Genomic DNA, 27,792 nt, shown 5'->3' on the forward strand with positions numbered 1-27,792 from the left:
TTACATGCATTTTTTTATTTAATCTCCTTCAAAATACTACCGTGCTTAGCAATGCACTTATTCCAACGTTCAATCCCTGACTGGAAGCTTTTTTGGAAGGCTTTTTCTGGAAGGGCGTTCAGCTCCTCTGTCGTGGGCCTCTCAGTGTCAGGAATGGTATCAAACATTTTTCCCTTTAAATGCGATTTACGTTTATGGGTAGAGCCAGAAATTACATGGTGTTGAATCTGGTGAGTAAGGCAGATCTGGACAGACAGGAACAAGGAAGTCACCGGACCATTGTTACAGTCTCTTTTCTGCGTACGTCGTTTCGCAGACGTTGAAGTACGCCTTTTTAAAATATGGCGTTTACAGTTGCTCCTCTCCGAACGAACTTTGATGGCACTATGCCATCGGTATCGGAAAAAACAAAAAAGAGCATGACTTTGTTATTCGATTTTGACTGACGTACATTTTTAGGGCGACAAGATTCACTCGTTTTCCATTGGGAACTTTGAGTTTTCGTCTCAGGGTCATACGCACCGTTTCTGAGTGTTGACTGGCAAATCAGGGAGCGTTACAACTTCACGCTGCCTCTGCCAACGATCGAGCTATCCGAAAAATTGAATCAAATTGTTTTAGCGTCAGCAGCTGCTATTAAAAAAGTCATCCGCCGTATTTGTTGATCACACCTCATAAATAAAGTTCAATAGCAGTTTAGAAAAGCAGCAGTAGTTGACCTGAAACGCAGTCAAATTAAATAATATAAAAAGTTATAACATTTCAGTGACTCAAAGACGCTGACACTTTTTGAGACAGGGGCCATAAATAGATTATTTATGGTTTAATTCTTGAAACAGAAATGTGGGTTACGCTACACGTGGCACCCCGTCCGAAAATTCTTAAGATACAACTGTTTAGCTGTTTTGTACTTAACTCGAAGTTGCAACGACTCGGCGCTTGTTATATTTACCTAAGACAGACACACAAAAGCTTTGTTTTGGAGTGCACTCTGTAATTTTTTTAACACTTCACCGTACAGGTTCATGCAACAAAGAAAAAATTCACACTCGACGAAGGTTTCTAGCACATTTTGAAAGAATGATTTATGATTTGGAGGAGGGGAGCAGAACGATCTTCATAACACAACATTCCATGGGAATTCTCCGGGAGATGATGAAAAGTCCTCTGTCCACTGCACACGTCTAATGATTTTATCCATTGGGACTACTGGTATGTTTAAAAGAGGAAATTAATAACTTACGGTTGTTGCGTAATAGAAACATTTTTAACTAACGATGTTTTCAACATTATTATCGCAATTTTAAATGAGTGCTTTCAGCATTAATGACGTGATCAGTTTTAAACGACAGAAATTTTAATGACTAGAACAATTAATTTCCTCTCGGTAATTAAAAACTAATAATTTACATACGAAAACAAACGAATAATTGAAATACCTATTAGAGTGTGTTAATTGGACGAATGGCAAGAAGCATGGCCTGACTGAGAGACGAAGTCAGATGAGATCAGAATGCACGAACAACTCCATCTATAATAACACCTGCATGCGGAGCCAAGATGTAACACCGGCTTACATAGGCAAAACAGAGCTTGAGACTCAAGAATCAGAGAAGCTCGAGCAAAGGACTAACAGATATTAATTAGGACGTAACAAAAGTGTGTCAGTGCGTGAAATTGTGGACTGTAAATTCGTACTACACTTAAGCAGGATAGAAAAGGAACAAAAATGCTTCAGTTAACTGACAAAAAAGATAAAAGACGGCTCACAGTACCAATAAATCATTTATAGCGCTGTACTAGTGTGAACGAGTTCTTTCGTCGTGAACTGCCTCCAATGGTACTTCGCGCTTTAACGAAAACAATCAGTTCAATGACAGTAGACGAACATTTTCCTAAAGAAGTGTTCTAATATTCTGTTGGGGAACGTTGCGAACGAGGTTCTAGAAACTGAACGAGACTCGTGCTGCAAATTTCCCTATTTGTTCCTTTATGTGACCGAGCGAGGTGGCGTAGTGCTAACCACACTACACCCGCATTCGGTAGGACGACTGTTCCTACTCCGGCCATCCAGATTTAGGTCTTCCGTGATTTCCTTAAGGTCGGCCGGGGTGGCCGAGCGGTTCTAGGCGCTACAGTCTGGCACCGCGCCACCGCTACGGTCGCAGGTTCGAATCCTGCCTCGGGCATGGATGTGTGTGATGTCCTTAGGTTAGTTAGGTTTAAGTAGTTCTAAGTTCTAGGGGATTGATGACCTCAGATGTTAAGTCCCATAGTGCTCAGAGCCGTTTGAACTATTTTTTGTTTTTGTTTTGATTTCCTTAAATCTCTCCAGGAAAATGCCTGAATTATTCCTTCGACAGGGCACGGCCCATTTCCTTCTGCATCCTAGACACAATCGCAGCTTGTGCTCCGTCTCTATTGACCTCGATGTCTAAGGGACGTTAAACAAATCTTTTTTTCCATTTGTTTGACTTGACACGCTTACTATCTTCAAGTTTTCTCTTGCATTTAACCGCACATCCTTAATGGTTCTCTTCACATTTGATTTTGGAATGTGTATTATACATGAGTTACACATAATAAGAATAATAATAATAATTATAAAATGCATCGTATTTACGCCAGTGACTCCAATAGTTTCTTTATTCACGACTGCAATTTCGGCCTTAGGCCATTATCAAGTGCAGCTGAAAAATATAGAATGTTTATAAATTATTTATCAAAATCGTTGTGTATTTTTGCAGTCCGCTTGTTATTACTCACGTAACAACTAGCATATTGATAAATGGATGAGATAACATATATTTCTACGAAAGGAGCCCTGAAATATTTTTTTAGGAATGCTGTTCAAAAATATATTAAGTTCTTATTATTCTGGCTCTGGCTGTCTAAAAAGTGAACATTGTTTCGTTACTGTAACTCACTATAAAGTTCAACACATCTTTCTTACTGTACAGTTATTGAAAAGGTTACTGAAAATTATTTCGTTATCAATAGTGATGTTACAGTACGCAATGTTTGTTCAACATAAAAATTTTGCAGTGGGTTTTTGTTAACATTAAAACACCAATAAGTACCACGACTAACACGAGAGCATGAGACAATTATCAGAGAAAAAATGTTTTTACTATAATGTTTGCCAGACCACAACTACGCACAGCAATATTTCTTTTATGTCATGAAGGTAAATTATCCTTTTGCATTGTTGATAGTATAATATCATCGGCAGCCTGCGTCCACCTGTAAAACACATCATAAAATCTGCTGCTCTGCCCTTCAATTTCGAAAGCTGATAGAAATAATTTTAGTTCACTATTACCTTTCCGCTTCTTTGCGGTATGATTGGTTTCATTTAATGCAGTCCGAATGCGCCGCGGCAGCAGCTCGTTCTTTCGTAGCGTAGCTATGCACCATGAATAATATTTAAATAGCTGAAAATATCTTAAAAGGACGGGCAAGCTTATTACAAATCATAATGCAAGTTTTCAGTAAGTAACTCTGTTCAAAAAATTTGGACAGATTAAATTCTTACACACAAATCAATGCCTTAGGGCGTCCTTCTCTCAATCTTGACAAAAGAATACTACACAAGCATACAACATAGCGCCACAGGCTCTTCCTACTCACGTAAGTCCAAAACGACGACAGAGAAATTAAGCTTTGTTGCTACTATTTGTACTCGGTTTGATATATTTCAATCTTTGTTTGATATTTAATAAGTATCGTCTTCGGCGGTTTCAGTACTCGCCGACACACACATTATCGTTTTAAAAAATTGATACATAAATCGATACAAGCATAAAAAATGAGACATAATGGTTTCTCTTTATTACATAAAGTTCACACAATCATTGTCCACGCATAAATAAAATTACAATCATCCAGTTCGACACATTTACATGTCACTGTCCTAGTACAGTCGCTGGACGGCGCTGGCGCTCCACGCAGAGCAAAACAATATCTGCAATTAGTTTACGCGCCAAAACGGCTACCAGTAGCATGTAAACAGTAATCTGCCGCTGCAGTTTAGTACATAAGTGACTAGTGATGGGCTAACGAACATGAGTGTCTACAGACTATGTTGTTTTATGACTTATGGATATGTGTGTTCGCAGTATGTAACAACGTCACGAATATATTTAATAGTAATGACAACGACATATAAATGTGTCAGCTCATTTTAAGGTGACATGGCTTAAAGCCACAAAAATGCAAGCAACTTGCTTACGTAATTGCATTTTTTCATTCCGTGCAATCGGCCGCATATCAAAATACACAACGATTTTGTTAAATAATTCATAAACATTCTGTATTTTTCAGCTGCACTTGATAATGACCTAAGGCCGAAATGGCAATCGTGAAATAAAAGGAGTGTTGCAGTCACTTGCGTAAATATGATGTATTTTATGAAGTTCTAAATGACTGTGAATCACAGATATAAAAAGTTAAATAATAATATTGTTTGTTACAGAAATTCCTGTCTGATTGGCAAGTTCTTATATAAATTTCTCATGATATAATTTTCCTGTCAAGCAGAAGCAATTGTGTAGCAACAGGAAGGAATTGCAGTGTTCTCGAAAGAATCGAATCTATCCTGATAGTATTTACCTGGTCCAGCGAAAACAGAGAAATAACAGGGAAAAATTATAAGAAAAGGTATTGAAACAAAAAAAAGTAATGAAGACAGAAGGAATCAGAGACAAACATATAACGATGAGAAAATCGACCGGGGAAGAGATATGGACTGTGTCGATCGGGGTGGCACGAAAATGATAAAAGGACAAATTGTAGTCTCATTTGGGCGCACCATTGTTTCATATCAGATGCATATTACTGAGTGGTTTGGTACAAAAAAGTATGAGTTAAATGGAAGAAGAGAAGAAGAAGGATTTATATTTACGCTTAAGAAAAGAGGAAACAGGGCATGTCTGAGATGCTGTTGCGGAATAATCATATGCCTCTGATAGGCAAGCATACTATAGTGTACATATTAATTGGGAGAAGCACAAGGAATTTAATTCAGTTAGCTGCATCCAATTTTATCCGGACTCTTGGCTGACTATTGTTGCCCTGACTGCGAAAAACAATTTTAGGACGCCTCCAGTTCATCTGGGTGCTTGTATATCTAACGACAACGTGTATTATTACTGTGTTCTTGAAATGAATACTTTGTGTTTGTGTTAAAATTGACATTTCAACAAATTAGCGGGCGACAATAGTTGCACTTCATGAAAACGTATCTATGACTATAAGCGATATTGCAACTTTGTCTGTGTGAGAAAACTAGTGTTTCAACACTTATTAGAGCATACACTGATACTGCCTCAGTGTCTCTAAAGAAACGGCAGATCTGGGTGGAAACGAAATACCACCCCTAGAACAAGACAAAACTCGTCTTAGAAACAGCAGAATCCACCCCCACAAGACAGGCAAGAACCTACAGAGAGATTTATTGGCTGTTACTGTTTGCATGCGGAAGGCACAAAAGCCAATAAAGAAGCTGCTGTTAACACCTGTCATGAATTTAAAAAAAAAACGGTTGACGTTAGCCAAAACATATAAATCTTGGATTTCCAGCGACTGGAAACGTAACATTTTATTGTTCAAAGATACAGACCAATGGCTGTCAGGTGAGGCACCGTTGAATCAGTGAGTGCTAAGCTTCTGGAACAGACGACACGACGCCCTCACAAACAAAAGTTTTGGGGTTTCTTCAGTGCAAGTGGCCCTGGGGCAGTAGTACCAGTTGTTAACATGATATATCCAGCAAAATACACGGAAATCCTTAGGCGCAGTGTTGTGCCATTACTACAGACCTTTGTAGATGGTGGAGGAATATTTCAACATTATTTGGCACCGTGTCACATTTATAAAGCCATCAATACATTCATGGACAGAAACAACATTAATGTGATTCAGTGGCCTGGTAATTTACCAGACATAAATACAACGGAGAATTTTTGGAGTGTTCTTAAAAGACGTCTTGATAAAATGGACTGTTTAACAAAAGAATGCATGTTAGTAAATGACAACGAGCTAAGGAATACTTGCTCTGACCTAATCAAATATATGCCACAACACCTTCAGAAACTCATTAAACCAAAGAAGGCCACATTGGTTATTAATATTCAGTAAGCTACTAACTGTGTTATACATATCGTAATAAATGTGGGCAGTTAGAGTTTAATCATCTCGTCCCACTTAATCTGCACTCTACTGTAGGTACTGAGGACACGCGTGACTAAGGAACCTCATGAAGAAAACAAGGAATGTGAAAATCACATCAATATTGTCGCATCGACCTTGACCTTAGGCAAGAATGACAATCAAATATTGTACACATCAGGAAAAATTCACAGCTAGCTCAAATTATCTGATTTTTTTCAGATTTTGGTCGTGTTGAATTACATGACAATATAACATCTACATCTACATCTACATCTACATCCGTACTCCGCAAGCCACCTGACGGTGTGTGGCGGAGGGTACCCTGAGTACCTCTATCGGTTCTCCCTTCTATTCCAGTCTCGTATTGTACGTGGAAAGAAGGATTGTCGGTATGCTTCTGTGTGGGCTCTAATCTCTCTGATTTTATCCTCATGGTCTCTTCGCGAGATATACGTAGGAGGGAGCAATATACTGCTTGACTCTTCGGTGAAGGTATGTTCTCGAAACTTCAACAAAAGCCCGTACCGAGCTACTGAGCGTCTCTCCTGCAGAGTCTTCCACTGGAGTTTATCTATCATCTCCGTAACGCTTTCGCAATTACTAAATGATCCTGTAACGAAGCGCGCTGCTCTCCGTTGGATCTTCTCTATCTCTTCTATCAACCCTACCTGGTGCGGATCCCACACTGCTGAGCAGTATTCAAGCATTGGGCGAACAAGCGTACTGTAACCTACTTCCTTTGTTGTCGGATTGCATTTCCTTAGGATTCTTCCAATGAATCTCAGTCTGGCATCTGCTTTACCGACGATCAACTTTATATGATCATTCCATTTTAAATCACTCCTAATGCGTACTCCCAGATAATTTATGGAATTAACTGCTTCCAGTTGCTGACCTGCTATTTTGTAGCTAAATGATAAGGGACCTATCTTTCTATGTATTCGCATCACATTACACTTCGCTACATTGAGATTCAATTGCCATTCCGTGCACCATGCGTCAATTCGCTGCAGATCCTCCTGCATTTCAGTACAATTTTCCATTGTTGCAACCTCTCGATACACCACAGCATCATCTGCAAAAAGCCTCAGTGAACTTCCGATGTCATCCACCAGGTCATTTATGTATATTGTGAATAGCAACGGTCCTATGACACTCCCCTGCGGCACACCTGAAATCACTCTTACTTCGGAAGACTTCTCTCCATTGAGAATGACGTGCTGCGTTCTGTTATCTAGGAACTCCTCAATCCAATCACACAATTGATCTGATAGTCCGTATGCTCTTACTTTGTTCATTAAACGACTATGGGGAACTGTGTCAAACGCCTTGCGGAAGTCAAGAAACACGGCATCTACCTGTGAACCCGTGTCTAAGGCCCTCTGAGTCTCGTGGACGAATAGCGCGAGCTGGGTTTCACACGATCGTCTTTTTCGAAACCCATGCTGATTCCTACAGAGTAGATTTCTAGTCTCCAGAAAAGACATTATACTCGAACATAATACGTGTTCCAAAATTCTACAACTGATCGACGTTAGAGATATAGGTCTATAGTTCTGCACATCTGTTCGACGTCCCTTCTTGAGAACGGGGATGACCTGTGCCCTTTTCCAATCCTTTGGAACGCTTCGCTCTTCTAGAGACCTACGGTACACCGCTGCAAGAAGGGGGGCAAGTTCCTTCGCGTACTCTGTGTAAAATCGAACTGGTATCCCATCAGGACCAGCGGCCTTTCCTCTTTTGAGCGATTTTAATTGTTTCTCTATCCCTCTGTCGTCTACTTCGATATCTACCATTTTGTCAACTGTGCGACAATCTAGAGAAGGAAGCACAGTGCAGTCTTCCTCTGTGAAACAGCTTTGGAAGAAGACATTTAGTAATTCGGCCTTTAGTCTGTCATCCTCTGTTTCAGTACCATTTTGGTCACAGAGTGTCTGGACATTTTGTTTTGATCCACCTACCGCTTTGACATAGGACCAAAATTTCTTAGGATTTTCTGCCAAGTCAGTACATAGAACGTTACTTTCGAATTCATTGAAAGCCTCTCGCATAGCCCTCCTCACACTACATTTCGCTTCGCGTAATTTTTGTTTGTCTGCAAGGCTTTGGCTATGTTTATATTTGCTGTGAAGTTCCCTTTGCTTCCGCAGCAGTTTTCTAACTCGGTTGTTGTACCACGGTGGCTCTTTTCCATCTCTTACGATCTTGCTTGGCACATACTCATCTAACGCATATTGTACCATGGTTTTGAACTTTGTCCACTGATCCTCAACACTATCTGCACTTGAGACAAAACTTTTGTGTTGAGCCGTCAGGTACTCTGTAATCTGCTTTTTGTCACTTTTGCTAAACAGAAATATCTTCCTACCTTTTTTAATATTTCTATTTACGGCTGAAATCATCGACGCAGTAACCGCTTTATGATCGCTGATTCCCTGTTCTGCATTAACTGATTCAAATAGTTCGGGTCTGTTTGTCACCAGAAGGTCTAATATATTATCGCCACGAGTCGGTTTTCTGTTTAACTGCTCAAGGTAGTTTTCAGATAAAGCACTTAAAAATATTTCACTGGATTCTTTGTCCCTGCCACCCGTTATGAACGTTTGAGTCTCCCAGTCTATATCCGGCAAATTAAAATCTCCACCCAGAACTATAACATGGTGGGGAAATCTACTCGAAATATTTTCCAAATTATTCTTCAGGTGCTGAGCCACCACAGCTGCTGAGCCCGGGGGCCTATAGAGACATCCAATTACCATGTCTGAGCCTGCTTTAACCGTGACCTTCACCCAAATCATTTCACAATTCGAATCTCCGTCAATTTCCTTCGATACTATTGCACTTCTTATCGCTATAAACACGCCTCCCCCTTCACTGTCCAGCCTATCTCTGCGGTATACATTCCAATCAGAGTTTAGGATTTCATTACTGTTTACGTCTGGTTTCAGCCAACTTTCTGTTCCTAGTACTATATGGGCGTTGTGACCGTTTATTAATGAGAGCAGTTCTGGGACCTTTCTATAGACGCTTCTGCAGTTTACTATTAGCACATTAATATTGTTATTCCTTGTTGCATTTTGCCTACTCCTGCCTTGCCGCGTCTCAGGAGGCGTCTTGTCGGGCCTAGGGAGGGAATTCTCTAACCTAAAAAAACCCCATGTGCACTCCACACGTACTCCGCTACCCTCGTAGCCGCTTCCGGCGTGTAGTGCACGCCTGACCTATTCAGGGGGACCCTACATTTCTCCACCCGATAGCGGAGGTCGAGAAATTTGCACCCCAGCTCTCCGCAGAATCGTCTGAGCCTCTGGTTTAAGCCTTCAACTCGGCTCCAAACCAGAGGACCGCGATCGGTTCTCGGAACGATACTACAAATAGTTAGCTCTGATTCCACCCCGCGAGCGAGGCTTTCCACCTTCACCAACTCCGCCAACCGCCTGTACGAACTGAGGATGACCTCTGAACCCAGACGGCAAGAGTCATTGGTGCCGACATGAGCAACAATTTGCAGTCGGGTGCACCCAGTGCTCTCTATCGCCGCCGGTAGGGCCTCCTCCACATCTCGGATGAGACCCCCCGGCAAGCAGACAGAGTGAACACTGGCCTTCTTCCCCGACCTTTCCGCTATTTCCCTAAGGGGCTCCATCACCCGCCTAACGTTGGAGCTCCCAATAACTAATAAACCCCTCCCCCCGTGTGCCTGCTCGGACCTTGCTGAAGGAGCAGCCACATGTCCACTCACAGGCAGAGCGGGCGATGCCACACGGCCAGCCTCCACATTGACCCTCCGCCTCGTGCGCCGCGAACGCCGCTGAACCCGCCACTCCCCTTGGGGAGAGGGTGGCCCAACCGCGCCCGGTACCCGCGAAAATGTCTCGACAGCAGGGACAGTGTGTGAAGCATCTAACACCTGGGGTGCACCATGCGACGCACCAGACTCCCCACTGCCGCTACACTCCGAGGCAGCAGCCTGAAGACGGCTGACCGCGGCCATCAACACGCTCAGCTGTTCGCGAAGAGTGGCCAGCTCCTCCTGCGTCCGTACACAGCAGCCACACATCCTAGCCATCCTAAGAAATCAATTTACTATAGAGTGTTAATCAGCTTTTAACTAGACTGCTAATTCACTAAAGGCGGTTGATTATTGACTAAACTGTGATTGCTAACCACTTCTTGTAGAAACAAGGAAAATAGCACTACCTGTCTCTGGACGGTATTGAAAACAAACACTAGCACTACGAGCACTATGGCTGACTAAAGGGACTCTCTGACTGTATTCGAAACACACGAGATCTATGGAACACTTAATAGCACTCTACTATTAAAGCTTCCTAAAAGCAAAAACACGCAGAAGAAGAAGTGACAAGTAAGAAAAATACAGATAATACTTAAATTAAGGTAGCTCGCTGCACAGCAGACGTGAAGCAGACGGCGGTTAGGACGACACTGACACTGCTGGCACTATGGCTGACTAAAGGGACTCTCTCTGACAGGGACAGGGACTCTCTCTAACAGAAGCGTGAGGAGTAATAATTTGATTACTTATTGTTTTACTGTAGGTTGAGATGTATGTTCACAATTTCTTTTGAATTTCATTTAGGAAAGAGATATATTTAGGGTATACTACGATTATCCGTTCTCGATTTGCATTCTAATACTAGGTTTTGCTAAGGTGATTAATATTGTGATGGGCTAACGGGGTGCAATCGATGCCTGTGGGCGGATGAGCTCATGAAAACGTTCGCAGGTCAGTTTTTGGTGTTATGTAACAATCACCTGGGACTTGTTCGGGTTTCATTTGTGACTCAGGTTTGCTTTCCGTTGCCAGTCTTGAAGATGTTGTCAATATGTACTACGGTGGCCTTGTTAGTTCTCCACCTCGTTTATGGGTCGTTCACTAGATGCGCGATTTTTATCCCGATCTTGGTAGACCTAAATCTGGATGTGAACAAGACACAGTGTATGAATTCTCAGAAATTAGGATAACCGAGTGTCATGCAGTGTTCAAGTTTCTTTTGTAAAATATAGTTTGTCGCCAACTGAAACTCATTGAATTTCTGTGAATGTCGGTTGTGACTCTTCTATTTTGACCGAGAAGAAGTGAATCGTCGATTTTAAACGAAACCTGTGAAGGGCGTCCGAAAAGCGCATCCACACCGGAAATAATCGAAGGAAGCGCATGATTTGATCTTGGGACATCGACGTGGTAAGGTGTGTGCAATTTTCAATATTGTAGATATATCAAAAGAACGTGTCCATGGCATGTTGTATGAAGAACGAAGCCTGAGAAAGCATTGTGCAAGATAAGTTCCGCGAATACTTACCACAAATCAGTAACGAATTCGCATGACAATTTCCGAAAAGCTTTGCGGCCCTTTTCGTAAACAAATTGTAATTTTCTTCGTCGAAATACAACAGTCGATGAAACATGGATTCACCACTACACACCAAAATCAAAATAACAATTCCGTCAATGGACACTTCTGAAGGAGGTGAAGACGCTTGGTGCTTCAAAAAGATAAAAAAAATGAGGAATATTATTATAAACTTCTAAACAGATCTGAATATAAAACTCTGAAGAATGAGGTCCGGTCTTCAAGGAAAAACAAGTCATCTTTCTTCAAGAAATTGCATTTGCCAAGAAGTTTCTTGACAATGGAAAACCGAGGAATCTGTAAAATGAGATGTCGGAACATCCAGCCTACTGGTCAGAATGTTTCCCCGCCTCAGACTTCCATCTCTTTCTTAAAGTCTTCGTATTTGGTCAGTGTTTTTCATCGACTCAAAAAGCGATTGCAGCTGTATATGACTATTTTGCAGCACCTTCTTAGGGAACACTACAGGGACAGAATGATGACTCCGACACCGATGAATAAAATGAAGACTATTGGTGTTAAAGAGGTCTGTGTTTAAGAATAAAATGTTTTTGCTCTGTGAGAGCTCTCCAGACTATATTTGTAAGTGTGTTCGTCTTCAAAGCAGCACCCACTTGAGTCCACAGGCGTCTGCATTCGTCATAACTACTTCCTCGAAACATATCTGCGTGCTGTTTACGGTGAGAATGCGTAAGAGCTGTGCCGCTTTCCCCTTTTCACTGGAATGCAGAAACATCTCTGTCGTAAACGATCTTCCAATGTCACTATACTGATAGATTTTTATTAAACTTGTCTCTCCTTAAGGATTCCGTTCAAGATCGAGAAGCTAACATAAAATTATGATGTATTTGTTTTGTTTTGACGTAGTAGTTGCTTTTATTGTGAATATTAAGTCATGTAAGCTCACAACTAAACGAAAAGTAAATATTGCGCCGTGGTCCTCTCGATCACTTAGTAAAGCTAAGGAAGTATCCAGTCTTCATTTGCAAATGCAGTTGCGTGTGTTTTAGCTCTGGCTCGGCTCACTGCGATGGATTACCACCCGTGCTTCATCGAGTACAGGTATTGAGTTAGAGAATACCTTCGGGCATGGATTTAGATATGAAACGTGCCGTTACCTTGTGTATGTTCCATGATTACAGTATAATGAACATATGCAAGACCACTGTAGATGAAACGAAAAAAACTGAATTAAAAAAAACTAAAAAAGAATGACAGGCAATGATATGTAAATAAAAGCATAGTCGTAACATCAGAAAAATTAGCTGTCCTTGTGGTTCAGCAACACAAAGACAATTTTAAAAGAAAAAATTATAAATACTTGCAATTTTCATGGAAACTTAGATGTTATTAATGTGTGTTTTCTTTTTATTTCTGTTTCAGGTACGTCACTCACCTGTATCTTCGTCAAAAACACTTCGTTTCCTCTGAAGCTCAAAAGGGTCACCTGCTGCTTTTAGCTTTTCAAGTGAGTGTGCAGCTGCACGTAGTTTCCATAAATAGATATGCCCTATGACATTCCATTCCTGCATCAATGAAGTTTTTGTTTCATCTGTTTTCTAAACAGTTTTCAAATCCGGGAAACGGCAAAGAAAATAAAGCAATACATCTGAGATTAAAGCGCGTCTACGGATTTATTGGAGATTGATAAAATATGTTTCAAACTTGTCGTCAGCGTAAAAACTTCCATGTACTTACAAAATCATTTCCTATACGGCTCGTATCGATACTTAGTAGCCATGTTCCTTACAGACAACTAATAACACTACCTGTTCATTCCAAATGAAATTCTGCACGGAAATTTTAATGTTCTATATGCATCAAATAAAAATTTCAATCTGGAAGAAAAGACGATAATCCTTGAGATTTCTTCCTTTACTTTGCCAGGGAAGCAGACCGTTTTATCAGTTCACTTCCCCAGGTTTTGACATTCCTAGCCACCCACGTTACGGCACATAACTCCAGTGCTACACGTACGTTTTCACTACGATATTTTGTGGCCTGGGCATCACTTGTGACTGCACCACAACTACATGTGTACCCATGATAACATCTGTAAAGGTCCGGAAGGTGACTATTAATCTGGCAACTTATTTAGATTATTTCGAAGATCGTTCCCCTATTGCACACAGAAAGCGCAGGCTGCCGAATCTAGAACCTTTGCTTGAAATGAACCCCAGAATGTGATAATGCTTCAGTGCTGCTGCATAGAAAAAGCTCGTTAACTGGCGATACCATGTGCTGTTATACATTGAAAAGCACCAAAAATTGTTCACAACAGGCTTTAACAACTCAAATTAGTTGCACCTTGTAAAGTTCTAAATATAATCCGAACATTCTGCCACAATAACCACAGATTCTATGAAAATATTATAGCAGAGGCACGTACAAAAGCTCACATGACCCAACTTGAAATCCATTCCGACCGAGATTAGTCATGTACAGTAAACACCGTGCTGCTTCGTGTCTCGTGGTAATTATCTGGGATCAGTCTAGCTACGCATTTTTTGTACTATGTAAATAATTCTAGAAACCATAAGCTAGTCTTGCAGAGTAGATACATCTCCCACTGTTAGCGCATCACGCATTTTAGTACACTTTGTATCTTATCTACTGTTATTATGGTGGCCGCTTGGCTCACCTCAGTGATTATTTTTATATATCGCGGCAATGTAATTTAACCAGTATTCTATCTGTGGATCACCTTAGGACAGATGAACGACTGTTTTTCAGCGTGATGATAAAACGACACACATTGTATATATACATTTAGTATGAGACCATGAGGTGTTCGTTGAGAAGAGAACAGGCAGCGGAGGCATAGTTTCCAGGGTCACCTGATTTTATTCTTTCTTTGATTTTTACGCATGCCGTGTTTAAAGCTCAAGTGTAATCATGTAATCCCTAAAGTTGAATACTAGAAGTGCCATTGCTGGCATACCTTAGTTTGATAAATCGAGTCAATCGACGTCGATCACGGCCTTTTCCATCTTGTGCTTTTCGTGTACTAGGAGAGCTAATTTGTGTCGGTTTTGAAAACGTGTAACGAGCTAATTTTACTGTAGCTATGTTACTGTGCACGTTCCCATGAGATGCATTATCCCCACTGGGTTTGGAAATTAGGAAAAGAGAAACACTTTATTGGATACATAAAGGCAATGAAATGGAAGACGAAATATACTTGGAACTGATGCTAGTGCAAAGAAGTTAATACAAGATCTCATATTGCAGCGTGGCCAAGTGAACTGCACTCTTCAAACATCGGGAGGAGGACATACGAATTTTTCCCGAAGATCATGGGGAGACTAAAAAAGCGATTTATTCAATCGTCGAGTGGACTGGTACGTTACCTGACTAGTGGCCCGTATGCTAAGTAACTGTATAAAATCTAAAGGCAGATTAATGATATTTATTGAATGAAATTTCCGCTATTTGACTGTTAATTGTTCATTTATTTTACACAATCATAATTTTGGCTTTGTAGCCATTCTCAAGTACATTTTGTAATGATAAAATACGTCTGACCTTCATGTGACATTTCTGGTCTGATAGAACAGTTGTATTACAGGATACGAGTACATACCGAAGATATATACACTCCTGGAAATTGAAATAAGAACACCGTGAATTCATTGTCCCAGGAAGGGGAAACTTTATTGACACATTCCTGGGGTCAGATACATCACATGATCACACTGACAGAACCACAGGCACATAGACACAGGCAACAGAGCATGCACAATGTCGGCACTAGTACAGTGTATATCCACCTTTCGCAGCAATGCAGGCTGCTATTCTCCCATGGAGACGATCGTAGATATGCTGGATGTAGTCCTGTGGAACGGCTTGCCATGCCATTTCCACCTGGCGCTTCAGTTGGACCAGCGTTCGTGCTGGACGTGCAGACCGCGTGAGACGACGCTTCATCTAGTCCCAAAGATGCTCAATGGTGGACAGATCCGGAGATCTTGCTGGCCAGGGTAGTTGACTTACACCTTCTAGAGCACGTTGGGTGGCACGGGATACATGCGGACGTGCATTGTCCTGTTGGAACAGCAAGTTCCCTTGCCGGTCTAGGAATGGTAGAACGATGGGTTCGATGACGGTTTGGATGTACCGTGCACTATTCAGTGTCCCCTCGACGATCACCAGAGGTGTACGGCCAGTGTAGGAGATCGCTCCCCACACCATGATGCGGGGTGTTGGCCCTGTGTGCCTCGGTCGTATGCAGTCCTGATTGTGGCGCTCACCTGCAAGGCGCCAAACACGCATACGACCATCATTGGCACCAAGGCAGAAGCGACTCTCATCGCTGAAGACGACACTTCTCCATTCGTCCCTCCAATCACGCCTGTCGCGACACCACTGGAGGCGGGCTGCACGATGTTGGGGCGTGAGCGGAAGACGGCCTAACGGTGTGCGGGAGCGTAGCCCAGCTTCATGGAGACGGTTGCGAATGGTCCTCGCCGATACCCCAGGAGCAACAGCGTCCGTAATTTGCTGGGAAGTGGCGGTGCGGTCCGCTACGGCTCTGCGTAGGATCCTACGGTCTTGGCGTGCATCCGTGCGTCGCTGCGGTCCGGTCCCAGGTCGACGGGCACGTGCACCTTCCGCCGACCACTGGCGACTACATCGATGTACTGTGGAGACCTCACGCCCCACGTGTTGAGCAATTCGGCGGTACGTCCACCCGGCCTCCCGCATGCCCACTACACGCCCTCGCTCAAAGTCCGTCAACTGCACATACGGTTCACGTCCACGCTGTCGCGTCATGCTACCAGTGTTAAAGACTGCGATGGAGCTCCGTATGCCACGGCAAACTGGCTGACACTGACGGCGGCGGTGCACAAATGCTGCGCAGCTAGCGCCATTCGACGGCCAACACCACGGTTCCTGGTGTGTCCGCTGTGCCGTGCGTGTGATCATTGCTTGTACAGCCCTCTCGCAGTGTCCGGAGCAAGTATGGTGGGTCTGACACACCGGTGTCAATGTGTTCTTTTTTCCATTTCCAGGAGTGTAGAAGAGGAAAGGAAATAACACTTTTATTTTGCTTTAATCTATTACTGTTTGAAGCTGCGGTAAAGAGTTAATTGCTTTCTGTTTACACTTGTTAATAAGCTGTGGTGAGCTACTCGATTTATTGTTGAGTACTGAGCTACTCGAAGCTATGAATTAGTTTCTTCTCTTTTATCAAATAAATGTATTTGCAACGTCTTCATTAAATGTAAGCTACAAGTTAAAAGGAACAGAGGTAACCACACCCACAAGTGACTACTACCGCTTAACATTATTTAGCTTTGTTCTCTGTCCTGAAAACCTGCCTTGTGATAGAGAACAGTTTTTATTTATTTGTTCTTCACACTACAGTCTATTCTCTAGAAAGCAAACATAGGCCGTTCAATCACAATAATTTGAATAGTAATAAATATATATTGATAATTCTCTACTAAAACTTTTGTTAATTCGATAAAAATGTTACTACTACAATTTCACTCTACCACTTCAAAACCACAACTGAAAAGAAAACTTAACCAGTTACCCAAGTATTTATACTACTTTAGTGGTACAGATTCTGTTTTGCTTATGTTCGTGTATTAGGGTGTGTCTAAACTGTTCACTTCTATGTCGACAGCCATTGTCTGCTGCTTCCTTGGGCTTACGGCAGCTACGTTTCCACTTAACAAACGATTCAACATTTCACTGTAACGTCTTAGACTCCTCTCTTCAGTGATCAGCTGGACCCACCGCAATGTAGATTCTTTAAGACCTCTTTAAGTAAGTGGTCGCCGACCTCAGCTGTCTTCTCTTGACCCGTACCGTCTCTTGTCTAGCCGAGAGGGCAGCGTACTGCCGGGCGGCTGAGTACACTGTGAAGTCTTCCTTGGCCTTTGCGGCTGTATTATCGTCCAAGTTGCGCCAGGTTCATTCGTTCCTCAATACTGCTCTTGCATCGAACATCCTTAATGCCTGACGACCATTATCCGCTACAGCTTCGTAGAGCGCACAGTTACGCAATGTAAGCTCTGGAGAACCCACATTTCCGCAGGAGGAACTATCAGTAATCGTTACTTCATGCAGGATCACAGTCATACACAATCTTTCTGAAACAAAGTTCTGCCATTTGTCTACTAACTGTTCATGTCTGTGACATATCATCGTCGAAAAACAATATTTCTAGCCTTGTAGATCAGTTGTCATATTACAGCATACGAGTAGATATCGAAGATACATAATATGGCTGACATTGTGCACATCGTCAGCAGAACAGAAGTAATGAATGCAGGTCGGAGGATTATATTTGCTATTAAACACGCCATACTGTGTGTTAATGATTTCCCATTCAGCACAGTGTTAGCCATATTACACTCCTGGAAATGGAAAAAAGAACACATTGACACCGGGGTGTTCGACCCACCATACTTGCTCCGGACACTGCGAGAGGGCTGTACAAGCAATGATCACACGCACGGCACAGCGGACACACCAGGAACCGTGGTGTTGGCCGTCGAATGGCGCTAGCTGCGCAGCATTTATGCACCGCCGCCGTCAGTGTCAGCCAGTTTGCCGTGGCATACGGAGCTCCATCGCAGTCTTTAACACTGGTAGCATGCCGCGACAGCGTGGACATGAACCGTATGTGCAATTGACGGACTTTGAGCGAGGGCGTATAGTGGGCATGCGGGAGGCCGGGTGGACGTACCGCCGAATTGCTCAACACGTGGGGCGTGAGGTCTCCACAGTACATCGATATTGTCGCCAGCGGTCGGCGGAAGGTGCACGTGCCCGTCGACCTGGGACCGGACCGCAGCGACGCACGGATGCACGCCAAGACCGTAGGATCCTACGCAGAGCCGTAGCGGACCGCACCGCCACTTCCCAGCAAATTACGGACACTGTTGCTCCTGGGGTATCGGCGAGGACCATTCGCAACCGTCTCCATGAAGCTGGGCTACGCTCCCGCACACCGTTAGGCCGTCTTCCGCTCACGCCCCAACATCGTGCAGCCCGCCTCCAGTGGTGTCGCGACAGGCGTGATTGGAGGGACGAATGGAGAAGTGTCGTCTTCAGCGATGAGAGTCGCTTCTGCCTTGGTGCCAATGATGGTCGTATGCGTTTGGCGCCTTGCAGGTGAGCGCCACAATCAGGACTGCATACGACCGAGGCACACAGGGCCAACACCCCGCATCATGGTGTGGGGAGCGATCTCCTACACTGGCCGTACACCTCTGGTGATCGTCGAGGGGACACTGAATAGTGCACGGTACATCCAAACCGTCATCGAACCCATCGTTCTACCATTCCTAGACCGGCAAGGGAACTTGCTGTTCCAACAGGACAATGCACGTCCGCATGTATCCCGTGCCACCCAACGTGCTCTAGAAGGTGTAAGTTAACTACCCTGGCCAGCAAGATCTCCGGATCTGTCCACCATTGAGCATCTTTGGGACTAGATGAAGCGTCGTCTCACGCGGTCTGCACGTCCAGCACGAACACTGGTCCAACTGAAGCGCCAGGTGGAAATGGCATGGCAAGCCGTTCCACAGGACTACATCCAGCATATCTACGATCGTCTCCATGGGAGAATAGCAGCCTGCATTGCTGCGAAAGGTGGATATACACTGTACTAGTGCCGACATTGTGCATGCTCTGTTGCGTGTGTCTATGTGCCTGTGGTTCTGTCAGTGTGATCATGTGATGTATCTGACCCCAGGAATGTGTCAATAAAGTTTCCCCTTCCTGGGACAATGAATTCACGGTGTTCTTATTTCAATTTCCAGGAGTGTATTTATTTATTTATTCCCGCGTCAGAAACATACATAAGCTGACCCTTAACACATCACATAGTCTTTGACCAAAATTTGGCCTCTTCATTTTCTGTCGCTTGATGGACCTCTTCTGCAGTACAGGAGGCTGGAGACAGTGGACACTGAAATGTGTGCTGGACTAACTGAACTACTCCACAATCACATTTGATATTGTTATATGTACTTATCTTGCCAGATTAAACCTTGATCTACCAACTTCTTATCTGAGCCTATTCAAAGATTTGCAGGTCATTCATTCCTCGTCATGCCCTCGAGGCAGAGTTTCAGAAACTCTTTTCCAGCCAGACGGAAGGGAAGTCTAATCCCACCAAAGCTACACTCTTGCATTTCCAGCAGTGGTAGTAAGTACCTTTGATTTTCTAAGAAAACTTTCCTCGACTTCAGTCGCTGCGAATGCGGTTTATGACTGTACAGGGGAAGGGTTTGTTCTGGTTCCAGTTTATTTCGTTCCTTATTCGCCGCAATTTCTCTTCGAATGGAAGGTGGTGCTATTTCTGTAAGGTGTTAAATCCATTCGACAGAAGCAAATTTTAAATAATCTGTAACAATTATGTAGGTATCGTTGAGAGCTACGTCTACTTGTTTGGCATGTGATGAATTATACCAAACACGACAAGCGTACTCTGCTGCAGAATACATTAATGCGAGTGCGGAGGTTCGGACGTGATCTGGCCAATTTTTTTAACAGATTGTTCCTGATGGAAACTTTCAACTTGCGACTTATGCAGTGTTCCTTGAAATTGAGACACCTGTCCAGCGTCACCCCAAGATATTTTGGAATGTAGCAATGTTGTATCTCAACTGAAGACTGTACTATCGTCAAATTAAGCCTAACTTCATTATTTCTCAAATGGAAAGCACACATATGAGTCTTTGAGGGGTTTGGTTTAAGCTGATTTGTGCTATAGTATCTTGACAGATCTTGAGGGGCATTCGTGAGGGTTTTTTCCTCTGATTCGAAGTCTGAGGTCTGAGTGGAAAGAGCAAGGTCATCAGCATACAAGAAACACCTGTTGTTGAGGGCTATTGGTTTCCTTTCTTGTAATTCTGTCCTATTACGTACTGACTACTCATTGCAGAGTATGTGAGTGGCCAGCACATAAAATTCTGTGTACCTTATGCGTAATATCAGCAACGCTGTTCAAAATGTATAATATTCTTGTAACTATGAGGGTCGTAAATGATTATTTACTCAAGCTATCACGTCTCCATCTTTGTAGTTATGTATATGGGATGGGCTGAATAGGCACTTAAAGTACTACAGTCACGCATTACGTTATCTGTTCACTCATTGCTGTTCGTTTAATACTGATAATCGTAGCTTCCACAGATGAAGCAGTAATGTACATATAGAATTCGGTTTCTCTAGTACCCGGTGGTTCACAGCGTTATTTCGAAGAGCTGAAGGCTGTCAGTGGCTGTGCACTGCTCTACCGCCGAGAAGTACATTAATAATTTTATAATTACAATAATTATTATTGTTATTCTAATAGTAAACCAGAAAATGAATTCACCATACGGGATTTTGTATTTTGTCGCCATTCAGACACTTCCCAAGCATTTAGGCTTCTGTGGTGCATAGGCGGATAATTAACGTAGATCCCTGTAAAGTGGTTTCTTGCAGCTGGCATATGGATATTTGTTATTATTATTATGTGAAGTTTACATTACACATTAGTATTGTAACGTAATTTAATGATAAAGACAAGTATGGTACGTAAATTTTAATAGTTTTGCTGTCGGTTGCTTTTAGTTTGGACACAAGTATTTGACGTGTGCTATACTACACAAGTATGTTAAAGTTTTTCCTATTATTTTGCACTCTAAAACTGCAATAGTATTTTAAGGTCTTTGGATAATCTTGAAAATTTGATTTGTCTGGTCTTCGAAGGTGCATTGTTCATTCAATGCATCGCTTTATGAATGGTTTTCTAAGTTCTTCTAAGAATACACTCCTTCTTATACATCTTATTGCATAATCTTCAATGCGACAGAATCTACACCTGCGATGAACTTTTTAAATGCTTTCGTAATGTTTTTAGCTGACATTCTCTTTATTTGAGGTATGGTTGTACAATTTCGACTTCAGCTTATTTTCAGGTACCTGAAACGGAAGTATAATACATTAGGTGCGTTAGTATCACTTATGAAGGTAACATAGATACAAGTCATATCCCAAAATATGCTGGGAGAGCTGAATATACTTTATGGAGGATTGTTTAATGGCATATTCTGCCATGTATATCTTTGCTCCTGCGACTGCGTGTAATTGCTGTAAATTAAATCAGGAATACTTATGATTGTATACAATTTCCTTAAAATAGCTTGTACGTATTTTTTCTATTGTTGTGGGAGCATGTCATTTTAGAAAAGTTGTCACAAAGATCTTATACATAAACTAAAATAAAGTACTCTAGTGAAACAATACTGAAAAGCATGAAAGCACAGTAAAACCTTTCCTGATCTGCTTTATAGTTGCGTGATCTTTCGCTTTACAGACATATTTATTAATCAGTGCAGCAATAATGATACATTCTATGGTACTCATCATGGTCCCATTCAGTTATTCCATTGCGCGACAGTTTTCATTACCGTATCTGAGACTATTGGTAGCTATCTGTTTCACGAACGGTCCAGCCGAAACGGATCACCGGGACAGCCAAAAGGCATGTGGAACTCAGCTGCTTCTCTCATTATATATGATCTTGTTCACGCCATGGGTCGCAACCATCTGTTATATATTGATATTTCTCAAATACGTTCCGCTTTGCCGTTTTCTTATCAGGCTGGTTTATGTTCTCCATTAACCTGAGCATTAATACTTGTTGTTCTCGTACGACGTGTTCGGTGTTGCAGATGAATGTATCCCAAGGTTCTTGATGGCCTGTTATGTATTTTAAATAGCCTAATTTCCCTTCTTTACGATGCTTTTTTGCCTTTTTATCCTTACATCTGCAGTAGCTCTTTGTACGTCTTCTGCGTACCATTTATTTTGCTATTGGGATCTCTTAGCTGACGAACTGTTTGGCTTTAGGAAAGCCAAAGGCACCAAACAGGCACTTCTGAGGTTGCGCTTGACAATGGAAGCGAACCTTAAGAAAAGTCTGGACACCTCCAAAGAATTTGTTCGCCTAGGAAAAGCGTTCGACAATGTAAAATGGTGCAATATGTTCGTAATTCTCAGAAAAAAAAGTCTAAGCTGTACAGAAACGCGGATAATATACAATATGGACAAGAACGAAAAGGGAAAAATATGACTGGGAAACAAGGAACGAAGTTCTCGCTTTAAAACAGGGTGAGAGAAAGATCTTTCGCCCCTACTGTACAATCTGTACTACGAAGAAGCAATGACAGAAATAAAAGGAAGGTTCAAGAGTGGGATTAAAATTCCAGGTGAAAGGCCATCAATGATAATATTTGCTATGACATTGATATCGTCGATGAAAGCGATTAAGAATTACAGGATCTGTTGAATGGAATGAACAGTCTAATGAGTACAGAATATGGATTGAAAGTAAATCGAAGAAAGTAGAAAGTAATGAGTAGCAGAAGTGAGTACAGCGATAAGCTTAACATCAAAATTGGGTGTCATGAAGCAGACGAAGTTAAGGAATTCTTCTACCTACGTAGCAAAATAACTCATGGAAGACGGAACAAGAACATAAAAAGCAATCGAGCACTGGCAAAAATGGCCTTCCTCTCCAAGAGACGTCTGTTACTATCAAGCAAAGGTCTAATTTGAGGAATAAATTTCTGAGAATGTGAATTCGGAACTCAGCATTGTATGATAATGAGAAATAGACTGTAAGAAAAAAGGAAGAGATGAAAATCGAAGTGTTTGAGACATGGTGCTCCAGAAGAATGTTGAAAATTAGGTGGACTGCAAGGAATGGGAAAGTTCTCCTCGGAATCGACGAGGAAAGGCACATATAGAAAACGCTGGTAAGAAGAAGGGCAAGACTATCGGACATCTCTTAAGACATGATGAAATAACTTGCATGGTACTAGAGGGGGCTGTAGAGGGTAAAAACTGTAGAGAAAGACACAGACAGCAAATAGTTCAGAACGTAGGCTGCAATGGTCCTCTGGCACAAGATATGAATTTGTGGTGGGCCACATCAAACCAGTCAGAAGACTCACGATAAAAAGAAAAAGCCTCCTATATGTGGTCTACTTTGCAGATGAATCATACTTTCCTAAAATTCTCCCAATAACCCGAAGCTTTTCTTCTACAATCCTTACATGCTCATTCCATTTCAAATTGCTTTGTAACCTTATGTCGAGATATTTAATCGATGTGATTGTGTCGAACAACACTCTAATAATGCTGCACTGGAACACTGGGTTTGTTTTTCCTACTCATCCGCATTAACTTACATTTTTCTACATTTAAATTTGGCTGTCATACATCGCACCAATTAGAAATCTTGTGTAAGTCGTCTTGTAAGCCAACGACGACACCTTGGCGTACACCAAATCATCATCAAAGAGCAGCCGCCCACTGCTGCTTACAGTGTCTGTCTTCGAACCTCCCACATACCTGGGAATCTATTCCGTATCCTTCTACATTTGTTAAAAGTTGGCAGTCTGCCGCCGTGTCAAATGCTCTGCGGAAATCCAGCAGTATGAAATTCGCCTGTCTCTGTCACTTTTATTTTTTCTCACGATGCGTTTCGAGCGCTTACATCCACATTGTCAGGAGTATAAGTGAATTATGCTAACTTTTTCTCTGCTGGGTGTAGCTAGTTGTTTGTTTTATTTTAATTTCATTGAAGATAGGATGCAACCAATGCTTGTTAACGTAAAATTGCAGTAAGACTACAAATTTTAAACAATGACGAATCTCCTTGCGATATGCTACTAAGAATGAGGTTCGTCATGAACGTACATTTTCATCTCTAAATGCCACACAAACACGATACAACATAAACAGTCCAGAGATAGTACAGATGTAGAGATACGGAGCTCATAAGTCAAAGAGCACTCACTACTAGCTAAGATTGCGAGTGAAAGGTACAGATAGTATTTATCAAGTATGTAAGTGTTTATTTCTTGTCTTCATCTTACTGCAGAAAATAAAAGTTCAAACTATTTTAAACCTTGTTTCGGCATATTTATTTGTTGATATTTCGGTTTGGTAATTTGGGAGTACTATTATGATTAAGGACACTCAGAAATAGGTAGCATCAAAATTTACTGTGCATCTTGTCGTACTCGAGAAGCTTCAAAAAAAGTTCATTACCGGTGTCTTACCTTTGTCATTGTGTGTGTTCGTCCCGTGCCTTCTGTTGTGCTTGGAGGTGCTGCACCTAAATGCATTTATTTGTTCCTTACACCTAGTTGGGATGCTACATGCAGTCTGCGCAAGTACTGTACTGTGCATTCAATGCATTTTATCTCGTAAACCCGCGATTTGGAGAATTTGTGTTTGTTGGACTTGCTGATGGATATCCTAAGTCTTACATTATACGGTCTCAATGCATCAGCAGTATTCTGTGACATGACACCAAAGTAAGGAATACATATTGTCCTGGTGTCTGTTTGATAGTTCTGCTTATTCTTTTCTTGGACACTGTCTCTATGCATGCAGGTTGAAACTACTCGCAGCTGGATTTGTTTAATTACTGCCACCTCAGTTTGAAGCATTTCTTTATTCAATGGTATTTTGCGTTCTCTGTGTAATGTTGAACTAATGCTGCTAATATCTGTGTGTGACGGTAACGTGTAGAAGTACGGATATTTGTATCAGTATCAGTAGATTTTCTGTAATGCTCAGAATGTGTTTTTCCAGTGACGGTAAATTCAAGAAAGTTTCCTGAATCCTGACATTAATACTTACATGTGAGCTGAATGTTCTTATGCACGAGAAAATGTCACGATAAGTCGCATCAAACCAGTCTACATCTACATCTACATTTATACTCCGCAAGCCACCGAACGGTGTGTGGCGGCGGGCACTTTACGTGCCACTGTCATTACCTCCATTTCCTATTCCAGTCGCGTATGGTTCGCGGGAAGAACGACTGCCGGAAAGCCTCCGTACGCTCCCGAATCTCTCTAATTTTACATTCGTGATCTCCTATGGAGGCATAAGTAGGGGAAGCAATATATTCGATATCTCATCCAGAAACGCACCCTCTAGAAACCTGCACAGCAAGCTACACCGCGATGCAGAGCGCCTCTCTTGCAGAGTCTGACACTTGAGTTTGCTAAACATCTCCGTAACGCTATCACGCTTACCAAATAACCCTGTGACGAAACGCGCCGCTCTTCTTTGGATCTTCTCTATCTCCTCTGTCAACCCGACCTGGTACGAATCCCACACTGATGAGCAATACTCAAGTATAGGTCGAACGAGTGTTTTGTAAGCCACCTCCTTTCTTGATGGACTACATTTTCTGAGGACTCTCCAAATGAATCTCAACCTGGTACCCGCCTTACAAACAATTAATTTTTTATGATCATTCCACTTCAAATCGTTCCGTACGCATACTCCCAGATATTTAACAGAAGTAACTGCTACCAGTGTTTGTTCCATTATCACATAATCATACAATAAAGGATGCTTGTTCCTATGTATTCACAATACATTACATTCGTCTATGTTATGGGTCAGTTGCCACTCCCTGCACCAAGTGCCTATCCGCTGCAGATCTTGCTGCATTTCGCTGTAATTTTCTAATGCTGCAACTTCTCTGTATACTGCGACATCATCCGCGAAAAGCGGCATGGAACTTCCGATACTATCTACTAGGTCATTTCCATATATTGTGAAAAATAATGACCCCATAAATCTCCCCTGTTGTTCGCCAGAGGTTATTTTAACGTCTGGTAATGTCTCTCCATTGAGAACAACATGCTGTGTTCTGTTTGCTAAAAAGTCTTCAATCCAGCCACACAGCTGGTCTGATATCCGTAGGCTCTTACTTTATCAGGCGACAGTGCGGAACTGTATCGAACGCCTTCCGGTTCAAAATGGTTCAAATGGCTCTGAGCACTATGGGACTTAACATCTGTGTTCATCAGTCCCCTAGAACTTAGAACTACTTAAACCTAACTAACCTAAGGACATCACACACGTGCATGCCCGAGGCAGGATTCGAACCTGCGACCGTAGCAGTCCCGCGGTTCCGGACTGAGCGCCTGAACCGCTAGACCACCGCGGCCACGCCTTCCGGAAATCAAGGAAAATGCCATCTACCTGGGAGCCTGCATCTAATATTTTCTAGGTCTCATGAACAAATAAAGCGAGTTAGGTCTCACATGATCACTGTTACCGGAATGTTGATTCCTAAAAAGTAGATTCTGGGTTTCCAGAAATGACATGATATGCGAGCAAAAAACATGTTCTAAAATCCTACAACAGATTGATGTCAGAGATAGGGGCCTATAGTTTTCCGCATCTGCTCGACGACCCTTCTTGAAAACTGGGACTTTTCCAATCATTTGGAACCTTCCGTTCCTCTAAAGTCTTGCGGTACACGGCTGTTAGAAGAGGGCAAGTTCTTTCGCGTCCTCTGTGTAGAATCGAATTGGTATCCCGTCAGATCCAGTGGACTTTCCTCTGTTGAGTGATTTCAGTCGCTTTTCTACTCCTTGGACACTTATTTCGATGTTAGGCATTTTTACGTTCGTGCGAGGATTTAGAGAAGGAACTGCAGTGCGGTCTTCCTCTGTGAAACAGTTTTGGAAAAAGGTGTTTAGTATTTCAGCTTTACGCTTGTCACCCTCTGTTTCAATGCCATCATCATCCCAGAGTATCTGGATGTGCTGTTTCGATCCACTTATTGATTTAACGTAAGACCAGAACTTCCTATGATTTTCTGTGAAGTCCGTACATAGAATTCACTGAACGCTTCACGCATAGCCCTCCTTACGCTAACTTTGGCATCATTTAGCTTCTGTTTGTTTGAGAGGTTTTGGTTGCATTTAAACTTGCAGTGAAGCTCTCTTTGCTTTCGCAGTTGTTTCCTCACTTTGTTGTTGAATCACGGTGGGCTTTCCCCTCCCTAACAGTTCTACTCGGCACGTAACTCTCTAAAACGCATTTTACGATTGCCTTGAACTTTTTCCATAAACACCCAACATTGTCAGTGTCGGAACAGAAATTTTCATTTTGATCTGTTGGGTAGTATGGAAGCTGCTCGTATTACTCTTGCTAAACAGATAAACCTTCCTCCCTTTTTTTAAAATTCCTATTTACTTCCATATTCAGGGAGGCTGCAACGGCCTTATGATCACTGATTCGCTGTTCTGCGCTTACAGAGTCGAAAAGTTCGGGTCTGTTTGTTATCAGTTGGTCCAGGATGCTATCTCCATGAGTCGGTTCACTGTTTAAATGTTCGAGGTAATTTTCGGATAGTGCACTCAGTATAATGTCACTCGATGCTCTGTCCCTATCACCCGTCCTGAACATCTGA

The sequence above is a fragment of the Schistocerca gregaria genome, chromosome 4 (assembly GCF_023897955.1).
Source record: "Schistocerca gregaria isolate iqSchGreg1 chromosome 4, iqSchGreg1.2, whole genome shotgun sequence".
In the NCBI taxonomy this organism is placed as follows: domain Eukaryota; kingdom Metazoa; phylum Arthropoda; class Insecta; order Orthoptera; family Acrididae; genus Schistocerca; species Schistocerca gregaria.